The sequence below is a fragment of the Cnephaeus nilssonii genome (genome assembly GCF_951640355.1).
Source record: "Cnephaeus nilssonii genome assembly, chromosome: X".
NCBI lineage: Eukaryota > Metazoa > Chordata > Mammalia > Chiroptera > Vespertilionidae > Cnephaeus > Cnephaeus nilssonii.
Window position 1 is genome coordinate 102,614,730 of NC_137071.1, and position 15,781 is coordinate 102,630,510.

Consider the following 15,781-nt stretch of genomic DNA (forward strand, 5'->3'; position numbering starts at 1 on the left):
TAGGGAAGAAAAACCCCACACAAATCCAAGAAGCTCACAGAGTTCCAAGCAAAATGAACCCCAAAAGACCGACGCCAAGGCACATTATAATTAAGTTGGCAAACACCAACGACAAAGTAAGAATATTAAAAGCGGCCAGAGAGAGACAGACAGTTACATACAAAGGAACCCCCATCAGACTAGCAACTGATTTCTCAACAGAAACTCATCAGGCCAGAAGGGAATGGAATGAAATATACAAAGTCATGCAAAGGAAGGGTCTCAATCCAAGAATACTGTACCCAGCAAGGCTATCAATCAAAATTGAAGGTGAAATCAGGAGCTTCACAGACAAAAAAGGGCTAAGGGAGTTTATCACCACCAAACAAGCAATGAAAAAAATGTAAAAGGGTCTGCTGTAAAAAAAAAAAAAAAGAAAGAAAGAAAGAAATAAGAAGCAAAGAAGGAACACAGGGGTATAGAATAAAAATGGCGACAAATAAGTGCCTATCAATAATAACTTTAAATGTAAATGGATTGAATGCCCCAATCAAAAGACACAGGGTAACAGATTGGATAAGAAAACAAAACCCATATATCTGCTATCTACAGGAAACCTACCTCAAAAAAAAGGACGCATACAGACTGAGAGTAAAGGGATGGAAAAAGGTTTTCCAGGCGAATGGAAATGAAAAAAAGCTGGGGTAGCAATACTTATATCTGACAAATTAGATCTCAAAGTGAAGGACATTACAAGAGATAATGAAGGCCACTTCATAATACTAAAGGTAGAAATCCAACAAGAAGAAATTACTCTGGTAAACATATATGCAACCAATACAGGAGCACCAAGATACATTAAAAAACTCCTGGAAGATATAAAAGGAGAGATTGACAGCAATACAATCATAGTAGGAGACTTCAATACCCCACTATCACCATTGGACAAATCCTCTAAACAAAAAATCAGCACAGAAACATCAATCCTAAATGACTCACTAGACCAGATGGAATTAATCGACATCTTCAGAACATTTCACCCCAAAGCCACAGAATATACATTCTTCTCAAGTGCACATGGGTCATTTTCAAAGATAGACCATATGTTAGGTCATAGGCAAAGTCTCTCCAAATTCAAGAAGATAGAAATCATATCAAGTATCTTCTCAGATCACAGCAGCATAAAACTGGAAATCAACTACAATAAAAAGAACCCAAAGAAATCAAACACATGGAGACTAAACAGCATGCTATTAAACCATGACTGGGTTACCAAAGACATAAAGGAAGAAATAAAAAATATCATGGCAACAAACGACAATGAAAACACAGCAATCCAAAATCTATGGGACACAGCGAAAGCAGTCCTGAGAGGGAAGTTCATAGCTCTACAAGCCTACTGCAAAAAACAAGAAACAATGGTAATAAATTACCTAACCCAAAAACTCAAAGAGTTAGAGAGAGAGCAACAAGAAAAGCCCAGTGTAAGCAGAAGGAAAGAAATAATAAAGATCAGAGCGGAGATAAACGACATTGAGACTAAAGAAACACTACAAAAGATCAACAAAACCAAGAGCTGGTTCTTTGAAAGGATAAACAAGATTTTTTTTCCAAGTAATGTTGTAATGTGCCTTTATTTTTTTTTTTGTTTCCAATTTTTTTATTAAGGTATTATATGTGTACATATCTTACCATTGCCCCCCCCCACCCCACTCCCATTAATGCCCTCACCCCCCAGAGTTTTGCGTCCATTGGTTACGCTTATATGCATGCATACAAGTCCTTTGATTGATCTCTTATCTCCCCCATCTCTCCCTAACCTTCCCACTGTAATTTGACAGTATGTTTGATGCTTTACTGTCTCTGTATCTATCTTTTTGTTCAATTTTATAATGTCCTTTATTATCCATAAATGAGTGAGATCATGTGGTATTTTTCTTTCATTGACTGACTTATTTCACTTAACATAATGTTATCCAATTCCATCCAGGTTGCTGCAAATGATGAGAATTCCTTCTTTTTTATGGCAGCATAGTATTCCATTGTGTAGATGTACCACAGTTTTCTGATCCAGTCATCTGCTGACGGGCACCTAGGCTATTTCCAAATCTTAGCTATGGTGAATTGTGCTGCTATGAACATAGGGGTGCATATATCCTTTCTGATTGGTGTTTCTAGTTTCTTCGGATATATTCCCAGGAGTGGGATTACTGGGTCAAATGGGAGTTCCATTTTCAGTTTTTTGAGGAAACTCCATACTGTTCTCCACAGTGGCTGCACCAATCTGCATTCCCACCAGCAGTGCACGAGGGTTCCTTTTTCTCCGCATCCTCGCCAACACTTGTCGTTTGTTGATTTGTTGATGATAGCCATTCTGACAGGTGTGAGATGGTACCGCATTGTTGTTTTGATTTGCATCTCTCGGATAATTAGTGACGTTGAGCATGTTTTCATGTGTCTCTTGGCCTTCCTTCTGTCTTCTTTTGAAAAGATTCTATTTTGGTCTGTTGCCCATTTTTTTATTGGATCATTTATCTTCCTTTTATTAAGTTGCATAAGCTGCCTGTAGATGTTGGAGATTAAACCTTTATCAGTGATGCCATTTGCAAATATGTTCTCCCATGTAGTGGGCCTTCTTGTTGTTTTGTTGATGGTTTCTTTTGCTGTAAAAAAGCTTTTTATTTTGATGTAGTCCCATTTGTTAATTTTCTCTTTAGCTTCCATTGCCCTAGGAGCAGTGTCAGTGAAGAATTTCTTTTGGCATATGTCTGAGAATTTGCTGCCTGTGGATTGCTCTAGTATTTTTATGGTTTCCCGTCTTATGTTTAAGTCCTGTATCCATTTTGAGTTTATTTTTGTGTATGGCGTAAGTTGGTGATCAAGCTTCATTTTTCTGCATTTATCTGTCCAATTTTCCCAACACCATTTATTGAAGAGACTGTCTTTATTCCATTGTATGTTCATGCCTCCTTTGTCAAATATTAATTGAGCATAGTGGTTTGGGTCGATATCTGGATTCTCTATTCTGTTCCATTGATCTATATGTCTGTTCTTGTGCCAGTACCAGGCTGTTTTGAGAACAGTGGCTTTGTAATACAGCTTGAAATCTGGTATTGAGATCCCTCCTACTTTATTCTTCTTTCTCAGGATTGCTGTGGCTATTCGGGGTCTTCTTTTATTCCAGATGAATTTTTGGAGAGTTCTTTCAAGGTCTGTGAAATATGCCGTTGGTATTTTAATGGGGAGTGCATTGAATCTATAGATTGCTTTGGGTAGTATGGACATTTTAATGATGTTGATTCTACCAATCCATGAACATGGTATGTTCTTCCATCTGTTTACGTCTTCCTCTATCTCTTTTTTCAGTGTCCTGTATTTTTCCGTGTATAGGTCTTTTACCTCCTTAGTTAAGTTTATTCCTAGGTATCTTAATTTTTTTGGCGCAATGGTAAATGGGATTGCCTTTTTAGTCTCTCTGTCTGTAAGTTCACTATTGGTGTATAGAAAGGCCATAGATTTCTTGGCGTTAATTTTGTATCCTGCTACATTGCCGAATTCCTTTATTAAGTCTATTAGATTTTTGACGGAGTCTTTTGGATTTTTTATGTACAATATCATGTCGTCTGCAAATAAAGACAGCTTTACTTGTTCTTTTCCAATTTGGATGCCTTTTATTTCTTCTTCTTGTCTAATTGCAATGGCTAATACTTCCAGTACTATGTCAAACAGGATTGGTGAGAGTGGGCATCCCTGTCTTGTTCCTGTTCTTAGGGGAAATGTTTTAGGTTTTTGTCCATTGAGTATGATGTTTGCTGTGGGTTTATCATATATAGCTTGTATTATGTTGAGGTATGAGCCTTTTATTCCCATCTTGTTGAGAGTTTTTATCAAGAAAGGGTGTTGGATTTTGTCAAATGCTTTTTCTGCATCAATTGATATCACTATGTGATTTTTATCTTTCAATTTGTTCATATGATGTATCACGTTTATTGATTTGCGGATATTGTACCATCCTTGCATTCCTGGGATAAATCCTACTTGGTCATGGTGTATGATCTTTCTGATGTACTGCTGGAGCCGATTTGCTAGAATTTTGTTGAGGATTTTGGCATCTATGTTCATGAGGGATATTGGTCTGTAATTCTCTTTCATTGTGTTGTCTTTATCTGGTTTTGGTATTAGGGTGATGCTGGCTTCATAGAAGGAGCTTGGAAGTGTTCCTTCCACTTGAATGTTTTGGAATAGTCTGAGGAGGATAGGTTTTAGTTCTTCCTTGAATGTTTGGTAAAACTCTCCTGTGAAGCCATCTGGCCCCGGGCTTTTGTTTGCTGGAAGCTTTTTGATGACTGCTTCAATTTCGTCCATAGTTATTGGCCTATTGAGCTGTTTAGATTCTTCTTGATTGATTTTTGGAAGGTTATATTTTTCTAGGAATATGTCCATTTCCTCCAGATTGTCCAGTTTGTTGGAATAGAGTTGTTCGTAGTATTTTGTAACAATCCTTTGTATCTCAGCGGGGTCTGTTGTTATTTCACCTCTTTCATTTCTGATTTTGTTTATTTGGGTCCTCTCTCTTTGCTTCTTGGTGAGCCTGGCTAGAGGTCCATCAATCTTGTTTATCCTTTCAAAGAACCAGCTCTTGGTTTTGTTGATCTTATGTATTGTTTCTTTGGTCTCTATGTCATTTATCTCCGCTCTGATCTTTGTTATTTCCTTCCTTCTGGTTACACTGGGCTTTTCTTGCTGCGCTTTTTCTAGCTCTTTGAGTTGTAGGGTTAAGTAATTTATTACCATTGTTTCTTGTTTTTTGCAATAGGCTTGTAGAGCTATGAACTTCCCTCTCAAGACTGCTTTCGCTGTGTCCCATAGATTTTGGATTGTTGTGTTTTCATTGTCATTTGTTTCCATGATGTTTTTTATTTTTTCCTTGATCTCTCTGGTGACCCAGTCCTTGTTTAATAGCATGCTGTTTAGTCTCCATGTGTTTGATTTTTTTGGATTGTATTTATTGTAGTTGATTTCCAGTTTTATGCCACTGTGATCTGAGAAGATGCTTGATATAATTTCTATCTTCTTGAATTTGAAGAGACTTTGCCTGTGACCCAGCATATGGTCTATCTTTGAAAATGACCCATGTGCACTTGAGAAGAATGTATATTCTGTGGCTTTGGGGTGAAATGTTCTGAAGATGTCAATTAATTCCATCTGATCTAGTGAGTCATTTAAGATTGCTGTTTCTTTGCGGATTTTTTGTTTAGAGGATTTGATCCAGTGGTGATAGTGGGGTATTAAAGTCTCCTACTATGATTGTATTGCTATTAATCTCTCCCTTGATATCCTCCAGGAGTTTTTTATGTATTTGGGTGCTCCTATATTGGGAGTGTATATGTTTACCAGAATTATTTCTTCTTGTTGGATTTCTCCCTTTAGTATTATGAAGTGGCCTTCCTTATCTCTTGTTATGGCATTTACTTTGAGGTCTATTTTGTCAGATATAAGTATTGCTACCCCTGATTTTTTTTCATTTCCATTTGCCTGAAAGATATTTTTCCATCCCTTCACTTTCAATCTGTGTGAGTCTCTTGTTCTGAGGTGGGTCTCTTGTAGACAGCATATGCATGGGTCGTGTTTTTTTATCCATTCAGCTACTTGATGTCTTTTGATTGGAGCATTTAGTCCGTTTACATTTAAAGTTATTACTGAAAGGTATTTGTTTGCAGTCATATCTATTTTTGTGTCTGTATTCCTTCTTACCTGTTTATTTCTTCTTTTTACAGTACTCCCTTTAGCAATTCTTGCATTGCTGGTTTGGTGGTGATAAACTCCCTGAGGCTTTTTTTGTCTGCAAAGCTCCTGATTTCCCCTTCAATTTTGATTGATAGTCTTGCTGGATATAGTATTCTTGGATTCAGTCCTTTGCTTTGCAACACTTTGTATACCTCCTTCCATTCACTTCTAGCTTGTTGTGTTTCTGATGAGTAATCATTTGACAATCTGATGGGTGTTCCTTTGTAGGTAACTCTCTGTCTCTCTCTTGCCGCCTTTAGGATTCTCTCTTTATCATTTATATTTGCCATTGAAATTATGACATGTCTTTGTGTGGGTCTTTTGGGGTTGATCCTGCTTGGGACTCTCTTTACTTGCGTAACTTTTATCTTTCCCATATCCGGGAAGTTTTCTGTCATTATTTCTTCAAATAGATTTTCTAATCCCTGCTGCTCTTCTTGTCCTTCTGGCAGCCCAATTATACACATGTTACTTCGTTTCATGTTGTCCCGAAGCTCCTTTAGGCTTTCCTCCTGCTTTTTAATTTCTTTCTCCAATTGCTGTTCAGCTTGAGCTTGTTTCTGTACCTGATCTTCTAACTCACTAATTCGGTCCTCTGCTTCTTGTAGTCTACTGTTGAAACTTTCCATGGTGTTTTTGATTGTAGCTATATCACTTTTCATTTCTTCCTGATTCTTGCATAAGTTGTTGATTTTCTCATCCATCCGATGTATAAATTCCACGACCATTACTCTGAACTCCTTTTCAGTCATGTTGCAAGCTTCAGTTTCACTAATTTCCTTTCTTGGCGACTCCACATTTTCTTTCCACTGTGAGTTATTTCATTTCCCCATTCTGGCTATTACCAGAAAGCTCAAGCTTCCGTTTGCGTGGACCTGGGCCGTGTGCTGTGGGGACTTCGCTCCACCCGAGTTTCACTGGAGTGCTCTGACACTAGGACGTGTGGCTGCCTTTGATTGGCGGGAACCAGACTTGCCCAGGGTCAGTGTCCCCAGTGTTCCGTGTGGTCTCGTGTGCACACTTGGAATCAGGGGCCCTGTCTGCACCGCACTGTTGGTATGCGCCGAAAATGAGATCCTTAGGATGTGCCAGGAGTCAGAGTTTCCCTGTGTCTGCACCAAGACTCGATTGTCAATGTCTCTGTTGCCTTGTGTGGTTTCTCGTTGAGAATCAGGGTCCCTATGTGTGCACGCACCAACAATTGGGGTCGCTGGCTCTTAGTGTGAATGCGCTGTGAGTCAGGGATCCCAGGCAGCTGTGTCCGGCGTGCCAAATTCCCTGAAGTGGAGCTGCGTCCTGTGTGTGCTCTCTCTACTGAGCCAAACCGGCTAGAGCGCACATTCTTAAAATCCTGAAGGTAAGCTGACTCCCTGGTGCACTCTCCCAAAGTCCCGGAAGGGGGGCGGAGTCCGTCCTGCGCTCCAACTTCCCCGAAGGGAGCCCTCTGTGCGCACTGACAGATTTCCCCGACAGTGAGCTGCTTCTGTCCCGTGCACGCCAAATTCCCTAGGGTGGAGCGTGTCCCTGCGCAAAGCTCGGCAGAGGGGCGGGTCTATCAGTTACTATGGCGCTCTCCGCGTGCCTGTGAAAGCTCAGCAGCTTGGGGGAGGGGCGGATCTATCAGTTACTATGGCGCTCTCCGCGCGCCTGCTGGGAGTGGGGTAGGCTCTTTGACTCACGGAATTCTGCTGAGAAGTCTGGATTCTTGTTGTTTGTTGGTCTGAAGCTGTGATAGCAGTTCTCTGTGCCCAGTGCCTGCAGGGTCCTGGTTTGTGTCAGAAGCCAGGATCCGCGTCTCAGGCAGCTCTGTTTCCCAAGATGGCGTGGTCTCCGCGTCCGCACCAGCCGCTGAGAAGTGTCCGCTTTGTGCGCGGGGCTGCGCCGTCTAGGACTGCCCAGTCAGGGAGCCCCTTGGAAGACGTGCAGAATCTAACTGACCCTAGCTCACACACACACACACACCACACACGTCTACACTCTCCTCTATGGGCTCCTCAATCACACTCTCTACCTACCTTCCTGCCGGTCGCCATCTTTTTTCAGAAAGGATAAACAAGATTGATGAACCTCTAGCCAGGCTCACCAAGAAGCAAAGAGAGAGGACCCAAATAAACAAAATCAGAAATGAAAGAGGTGAAATAACAACAGACCCCGACGAAATACAAAGGATTGCTACAAAATACTACGAACAACTCTATTCCAAGAAACTGGACAACCTGGAGGAAATGGACATATTCCTAGACAAATACAACCTTCCAAAACTCAATTAGGAAGAATCTAAACAGCTCAACAGGCCAGTAACTATGGAAGAAATTGAAGCAGTCATCAAAAAGCTTCCGGCAAACAAAAGCCCGGGGCCAGACGGCTTCACAGGAGAGTTTTACCAAACTTTCAAAGAAGAACTAAAACCTATCCTCCTCAGACTATTCCAAAAAATTCAAGAGGAAGGAACACTTCCAGGCTCCTTCTATGAAGCCAGCATCACCCTAATACCAAAACCAGATAAAGACAACACAATGAAAGAGAATTACAGACCAATATCCCTCATGAACATAGATGCCAAAATCCTCAACAAAATCCTAGCAAATCGGCTCCAGCAATATATCAGAAAGATCATACATCATGACCAAGTAGGATTTATCCCAGGAATGCAAGGATGGTACAATATCCGCAAATCAATAAATGTGATACATCACATAAACAAATTGAGAGATAAAAATCACATAGTCATATCAATAGATGCAGAAAAAGCATTTGACAAAATCCAACACCCTTTCTTGATAAAAACTCTCAACAAGGTGGGAATAGAAGGATCATACCTCAACTTAATAAAAGCTATATATGATAAACCCACAGCAAACATCATACTCAATGGACAAAAACTAAAAACATTTCCCCTAAGAACAGGAACAAGACAGGGATGCCCACTCTCACCACTCCTGTTTGACATAGTACTGGAAGTACTAGCTATCGCAATTAGGCAAGAAGAAGAAATAAAAGGCATCCAAATTGGAAAAGAAGAAGGGAAGCTGTCCTTATTTGCAGATGACATGATATTGTACATAAAAAACCCAAAAGATTCCATCAAAAAACTAATAGAATTAATAAATGAATTCGGCAATGTAGCGGGATACAAAATTAACGCCAAGAAATCTATGGCATTTCTATACACCAATAGTGAACTTACAGAAAGAGAGACTAAAAAAGCAATCCCATTTACCATCGCACCAAAAAAATTAAGATACCTAGGAATAAACTTAACTAAGGAGGTAAAAGACCTATACGCGGAAAAATACAAGACACTGAAAAAAGAGATAGAGGAAGACGTAAACAGATGGAAGAACATACCATGTTCATGGATTGGTAGAATCAACATCATTAAAATGTCCATACTAACCAAAGCAATCTACAGATTCAGTGCACTCCCCATCAAAATACCAACAGCATATTTCACAGACCTAGAAAGAACTCTCCAAAAATTCATCTGGAATAAAAAAAGATCCCGAATAGCTGCAGCAATCCTGAGAAAGAAGAATAAAGTAGGAGGGATCTCAATACCAGATTTCAAGCTGTCTTACAAAGCCACTGTTCTCAAAACAGCCTGGTACTGGCACAAGAACAGACATATAGATCAATGGAACAGAATAGAGAATCCAGATATCGACCCAAACCACTATGCTCAATTAATATTTGACAAAGGAGGCATGAACATACAATGGAGTCAAGACAGTCTCTTCAGTAAATGGTGTTGGGAACATTGGACACACACATGCAAAAAAATGAAACTAGATCACCAACTTACACCATACACAAAAATAAACTCAAAATGGATACAGGACTTAAACATAAGACGGGAAACCATAAAAATACTAGGGGAATCCACAGGCAACAAAATCTCAGACATATTCCAAAAGAACATCTTCACTGACACTGCCCCTAGGGCAATGGAAGCTAAAGAGAAAATTAACAAATGGGACTACATCAAAATAAAAAGCTTTTTTACAGCAAAAGAAACCATCAACAAAACAGCAAGAAAGCCCACTGCATGGGAGAACATATTTGCAAATGCCATCACTGATAAAGGTTTAATCTCCAACATCTACAGGCAGCTTATGCAACTTAATAAAAGGAAGATAAATGATCCAATTACAAAATGGGCAACGGACCTAAACAGAATATTTTCAAAAGAAGACAGAAGGAAGGCCAAGAGACACATGAAAACATGCTCAAAGTCACTTATTATCTGAGAGATGCAAATCAAAACAACAATGAGGTACCATCTCACACCTGTCAGAATGGCTGTCATCAGCAAATCAACAAACGACAAGTGTTGTCGAGGATGCGGAGAAAAAGGAACCCTCGTGCACTGCTGGTGGGAATGCAGACTGGTGCAGCCACTGTGGAGAACAGTATGGAGTTTCCTCAAAAAACTGAAAATGGAACTCCCATTTGACCCAATAATCTCACTCCTGGGAATATATCTGAAGAAACTAGAAACACCAATCAGAAAGGATATATGCACCCCTATGTTCATAGCAGCACAATTTACAATAGCTAAGATTTGGAAACAGCCTCGGTGCCCGTCAGCAGATGACTGGATCAGAAAACTGTGGTACATCTACACAATGGAATACTATGCTGCCATAAAAAAGAAGGAAATCTCATCATTTGCAGCAACCTGGATGGAATTGGAGAATATTATACTAAGTGAAATAAGCCAGTCCATGAAAGAAAAATACCACATGATCTCACTCATTTATGGATAATAGAGAACATTATAAACTGATGAACAAAAAGATAGATACAGAGACAGTAAAGCAACTAACAGACTTTCAAATTACAGGGGGAAAGTTAGGGAGAGGTGGGGGAGATAAGAAATCAAACGAAGGACTTGTATGCATGCATATAAGCATAAACAATGGACGCAAACTCTGGGGGGTGAGGGCATGTATGAGTGTGGGGTGGGGGGGGTAATGGTAAGATATGTACACATATAATACCTCAATAAAAAAAAAAAGCAAAAACACTTAGGTAGCAGGGAGTCATTCTCAGTCTTCACACCCTTCGGCCATATAACATAGTAAATTTACTGTGGAACAATAAACAAAAGATAATTGTACTTAAAGTTCGATGTCAGGATATACCTATGACACTCTAAGCTGGCCACGCTCAAGGTGTATCTCTAATGGATCATCAGAACCTACAGGTATGTAATTAAAATACATTTTATTTTAAAAGTTGAACACAAAAGCCTACATTCTATCCCTGATATTAGGAGAAATATATTAGTTGCTGTCATTGAACCTGAGAAGGTCCATACATTAAGTAAAATGTAGCCATAGACCTTGGCATGGATATGCCCAAGCATTTCACTGATGATTTATATGTTTTGACTTATGTAGGCCCTGGTACATTCTATTGCTTTTGAGTATTTAATGATTGAATTCAGATACAATTGATTAATTTAAACTGTGAATTTCTTTTTTGTGATGGTTAATTTTATGTGTCAATTTGACTGGGCCATGGGGGGGGGGGCAGATATTTGGTCAAACATTATTCTGGATGAGAATAACATTTTAATCTGTAGACTGAGTAAAGCAGATTGCTATCCCTAATGTGGGCGACCCTTATCCAATCAGTTAAAGGCCTGATTAGAACAAATAAGCTCAGTAAGAGAGAATTTCTTCTGCCTTACTTGACCTTGAGCAGAGACACTGTTGTTGATGTTGTCTGCATGCATCTGGACTCAAACTAAAACATCAGCTATTCTGGATCTTGAGCCTGTCAGCTTTTAGACAGAAACTACACCATCGGTTCTCCTGGGCCTCTAGCTTGTTGACTATAGATTTTGGGACTTGTTAGCCTCCATAATCACATGGGACAATGCTACAATTCCTCTCTCTCTCTCTCTCTCTCTCTCTCTCTGTCTCTCTCTCTCCACACACACACACACACAAGAACACACACATCCTATTTGCTCTCTTTCTCTTAAGAACAACAACTAATACAGTTTTGATGTGCCTGAAAATTTTACAAACTACAGAAGATTAGTAAATTTAAAAAATATATTGATACCCTTAAAATTATTTGTTATGCATCTGTTATGTGCTAGGCACTGAGCAAATTACTATGAGATAAGGATGATCAAAATATTGGCCCTGTCTTTCAAAAAACTTACAATCTAGTCAGGCATTTGTGTAAATCTCATATAAAATTGGTGTGCATTATAAAATACATTCAAAGTATTTAGATGTCAGGGAGATAACTTCTAGCTAGAGAGAATCAAGAGAGATCTCAAAAAAATGGCACCAGAAGACAGACATGTCCTGAGCCTTGTCCCAGAGCAGATAGAAAAAACAGCTGAGGGTTGCACGGGGAGTGTTTGTTGGTGAGTTAAGGTACAGCTATACTCCAGGAGATGGTGGGGGACTGCTGGACGGGGCTCCCCTGACCGGGCAAGCCTCACTGCTGCTGGGTTCGCTCCCAGAGCCACCGGCTCGGATGCGGAGACTGCGCCATCTTGAAGGGGAAAGTAGATGTTGTCGGAAGCCTGAAAATCTACAACTAGGGAAACCACCGAACATCTGCGAACCACAGAACACCGGTCCCAAATTGGCGCAAATACGCAGATTCAGAGGAGCTCTACATTCCACCACAGCAAGGTCAGATTTCGCCTGGGATAAGGTGAGGTCTCTGGTCCTGGCAGGACAAAGAAACACGCGCACTGAGGGAGCTGGACACTAGGGGAGGTCTGTGCCTAGAAAAATCCGTGGCTGTTGGGGCTGGCGTTATCCATGAATGTGGAAGGGGGTCCTCAGAGCTGCTAACAGAAGGGATCTCTAATAAGCAACCGATTTTGACCTGACGCAAAAGGACAGCCTAAAAATTTTAAAAGGGTGCCGGCTGCTTAGACACAAGGGGGGAAAAAAAGACTGCACAGACTTGCGTGCAGCCCAGGAGTTCGCACACTTACGCTTTTTCCTCTTTAAATCCTTCCTTCTTATTACTAAGCCCAATACGTAGGATCACCCAATTGGGGACACCCTAAGAGATTGCAGGGGAAAGTTGTTTTTCTGGATCCTGGGGATCAGAGCGGGGAATAACCATGAGAGAACCAGCTTTGGGGCAACCCACTACCACAAACCGGTATTGAGTGCCACAGGGAAAGCAAGATCTAAGCACTGGATAGAGATAACCTATAGAGCCGGAGGTCAATCCAGAAACACTGCCACCCAGGGGTTGAATCACAGAATGACTCTTGTGTTATCACAAATAAAGGATTACAAGAAATTAAGACACACTGCCTGCTTAAAAATCAGGACTGGCTTACAACACTGAGGAGCAGTGGAACGCAGGGAACTGCAATACTGTCCTGACTAGGAAACAGGCGTGCCAAACAAAACAGTAGAGGAAGTGAATGACCTTCACTACTGCACATTTTATTTATTTTTATTTTTTTCATCTTTTACTTAAGAAACTATATATTTTTTCTTTTTTCCCTCACTTGATTTTACCTTTTTAATTATTACATTTTTATTTTCAATCAGTATTATTACTGCTACTATTTTACCTTTTTTTTTTTTAAAAAAAGTGTAATTTTATTTTCTCTTTATTTTATTTTGGGATTAGTGTTCTACATTCTATTTTCATCTTTCCTTTAGCATCATTGTACTCTATCTCAACTTTACCTTTGCCATCACTCTCTTCCTAACTTCTTTTGTTGTCCTGTTTCTCTTACCTTATTCCTGCTTTAGATTTTCCCTATTCCTTCTTTTTACCCCCTGTTAAAATTTCACCCTACTTATATGTCTAATTTCCAATCCACTGCTCCAAGTCCAAAAACCTCTCACTTCTATATCTTCACCATCCAAAAATTTTTTTGTCTCTCTGTCCTTTTGTTGTTGTATGCTTGATTGTTGATTATATCGATTTTTATGCTTGTTTGTGAGATTATTTTGCTTATTCTTTTTTGTTTGTTTTGTTTTTGTTTGTTTTTTGCTTCTGTTTTCCCTTGCCTTGCTTGATATTAGTTGTTGTTTGTAGGTTGTATTAATATCCAGGTACTTGTTTTTGGCATTTGCTGTGATTAGTGGTTATTCTATTGGAGTTTTCTCCCCATATATATAGTTTGTCCCTCTTTTCTCTCTTAGTCTCATTCTAGTCTCTCTTATATTTTTTTCTCCTTTTCCCAATTTCATTTTGACACTCCTTTTTTTTCTTTATTTCTTTTTACTCTTCTTTCTCTCCTATCCTCTAATTTGTCTTTCCCTGGTGGTCACGTTTATTGGAAGTTATTAATATCGTGAATACATTGCTGTTCAGTGCCTTGTGTGTTGTACCTGGTTGTGTTGTATTTTGTGCCTTTAAATCAATGCAGGAGAGAGAAAACTACATAACAAGACATCCAGAGAAGAGAGACCATGGGGAGACAAAGAAACAGCCCACATATGAAAGAAAAGCAGAAATCACCAGAAAAAGAAGTAAATAAATTAGAGGCCAGCAACCTATCAGAGAAAGGATTCAGAGAAATGGTCATAAGGTGGCTGAAAAGAATGGAAGATAAATTTGGCAATATGAGTACGAAAAGGAAATGAAGAAGAACCAAGAAGAAATGAAAAATGACATTGCTGCTGTAAAGAACTCAATAGAAAGCATCAAACATAGACTAGACGAAGCAGAAGACTGCATCAGTGAGCTAGAGGACATGATGGAAAAAAATACCCAAGTAGAGCAGCTTCTAGAAAAAAAATTAAAAATCAGGAGGAAAGCCTAAAGGAACTTTGGGACAACACAAAACAAAACAACATCTGCATAATAGGGGTTCCAGAAGGAAAGGAAACTGAGCAATGAATAGAAAACCTGTTTGAATAAATAATGACAGAAAACTTTCCTGATAGAGGGAAGAAAAAACCCACAAAAACCCAAGAAGCTCACAGAATCCCAAGCAAAATGAACCCCAAAAGACCGATGCCAAGGCACATTATAATTAAACTAGTAGCCCATTTGCAGGAAGAATCCTGCAAGCGGCTGCTGCGGCTGCGTGCGCTGCCGCTGCTGCCACCATTGCGGCCCCAGCACCTGCACGTACGGGCCTCTGCCGCCTGGCCCTGCTGCGCTCCACCCAGCCCTGCCCCGCTCCGCCATGCCTCGCCCCGCCCCGCCCCGCCCCAAACAGTCTTTCCCTCTGGCAGGCACCTTGCTTTCCGCTTTTCCTCCCTCTTCCTTCTAAGTTGTCTTCAGTCTTCACTCCTCCCTCCCTCAGCGTATGCAAATTAACCACCATCTTGGTCGGGTAATTTGCATACTCGCCCTGATTGGCTGGTGGGCGTGACGTTGGCTGGTGGGCGTGACTTGGGTGTAGCGAAGGTGCGGTCAATTTGCATATTTGTCTATTATTAGGTAGGATTAGCAAACACCAACGACAAAGTAAGTATCTTAAAAGTGGCCAGAGAGAGTCAGAAAGTTACATACAAAGGAACCCCCATCAGACTAGCAACTGATTTCTCAACAGAAACTTATCAGGCAAGAAAGGAATGGAATGAAATATACAAAATCATGCAAAGGAAGGGTCTCAATCCAAGAATACTGTACCCAGCAAGGATATCAATCAAAATTGAAGGTGAAATCAGGACCTTCACAGACAAAAAAGGACTAAGGGAATTTATCACCACCAAACCAGCAATACAAGAAATGATAAAGGGTCTGCTGTAAAAAAAAAAAAAAAAGGAAGCGAAGAAGGAACACAGGGGTATAGAATAAAAATGGCGACAAAAAGTACATGTCATAATAACTTTAAATGTAAATGGATTAAATGCCCCAATCAAAAGACACAGGGTAACAGATTGGATAAGAAAACAAGACTCATATATCTGTTGTCTACAAGAATGCCACCTCAAAAAAAAAAGTCACACACAGACAGAGGATGAAGGGATGGAAAAAAGTTTTCCAGGCGAATGGAAATGAAAAAAAAGCTGGGGTAGCAATACTTATATCTGACAAATTAGATCTCAAAGTG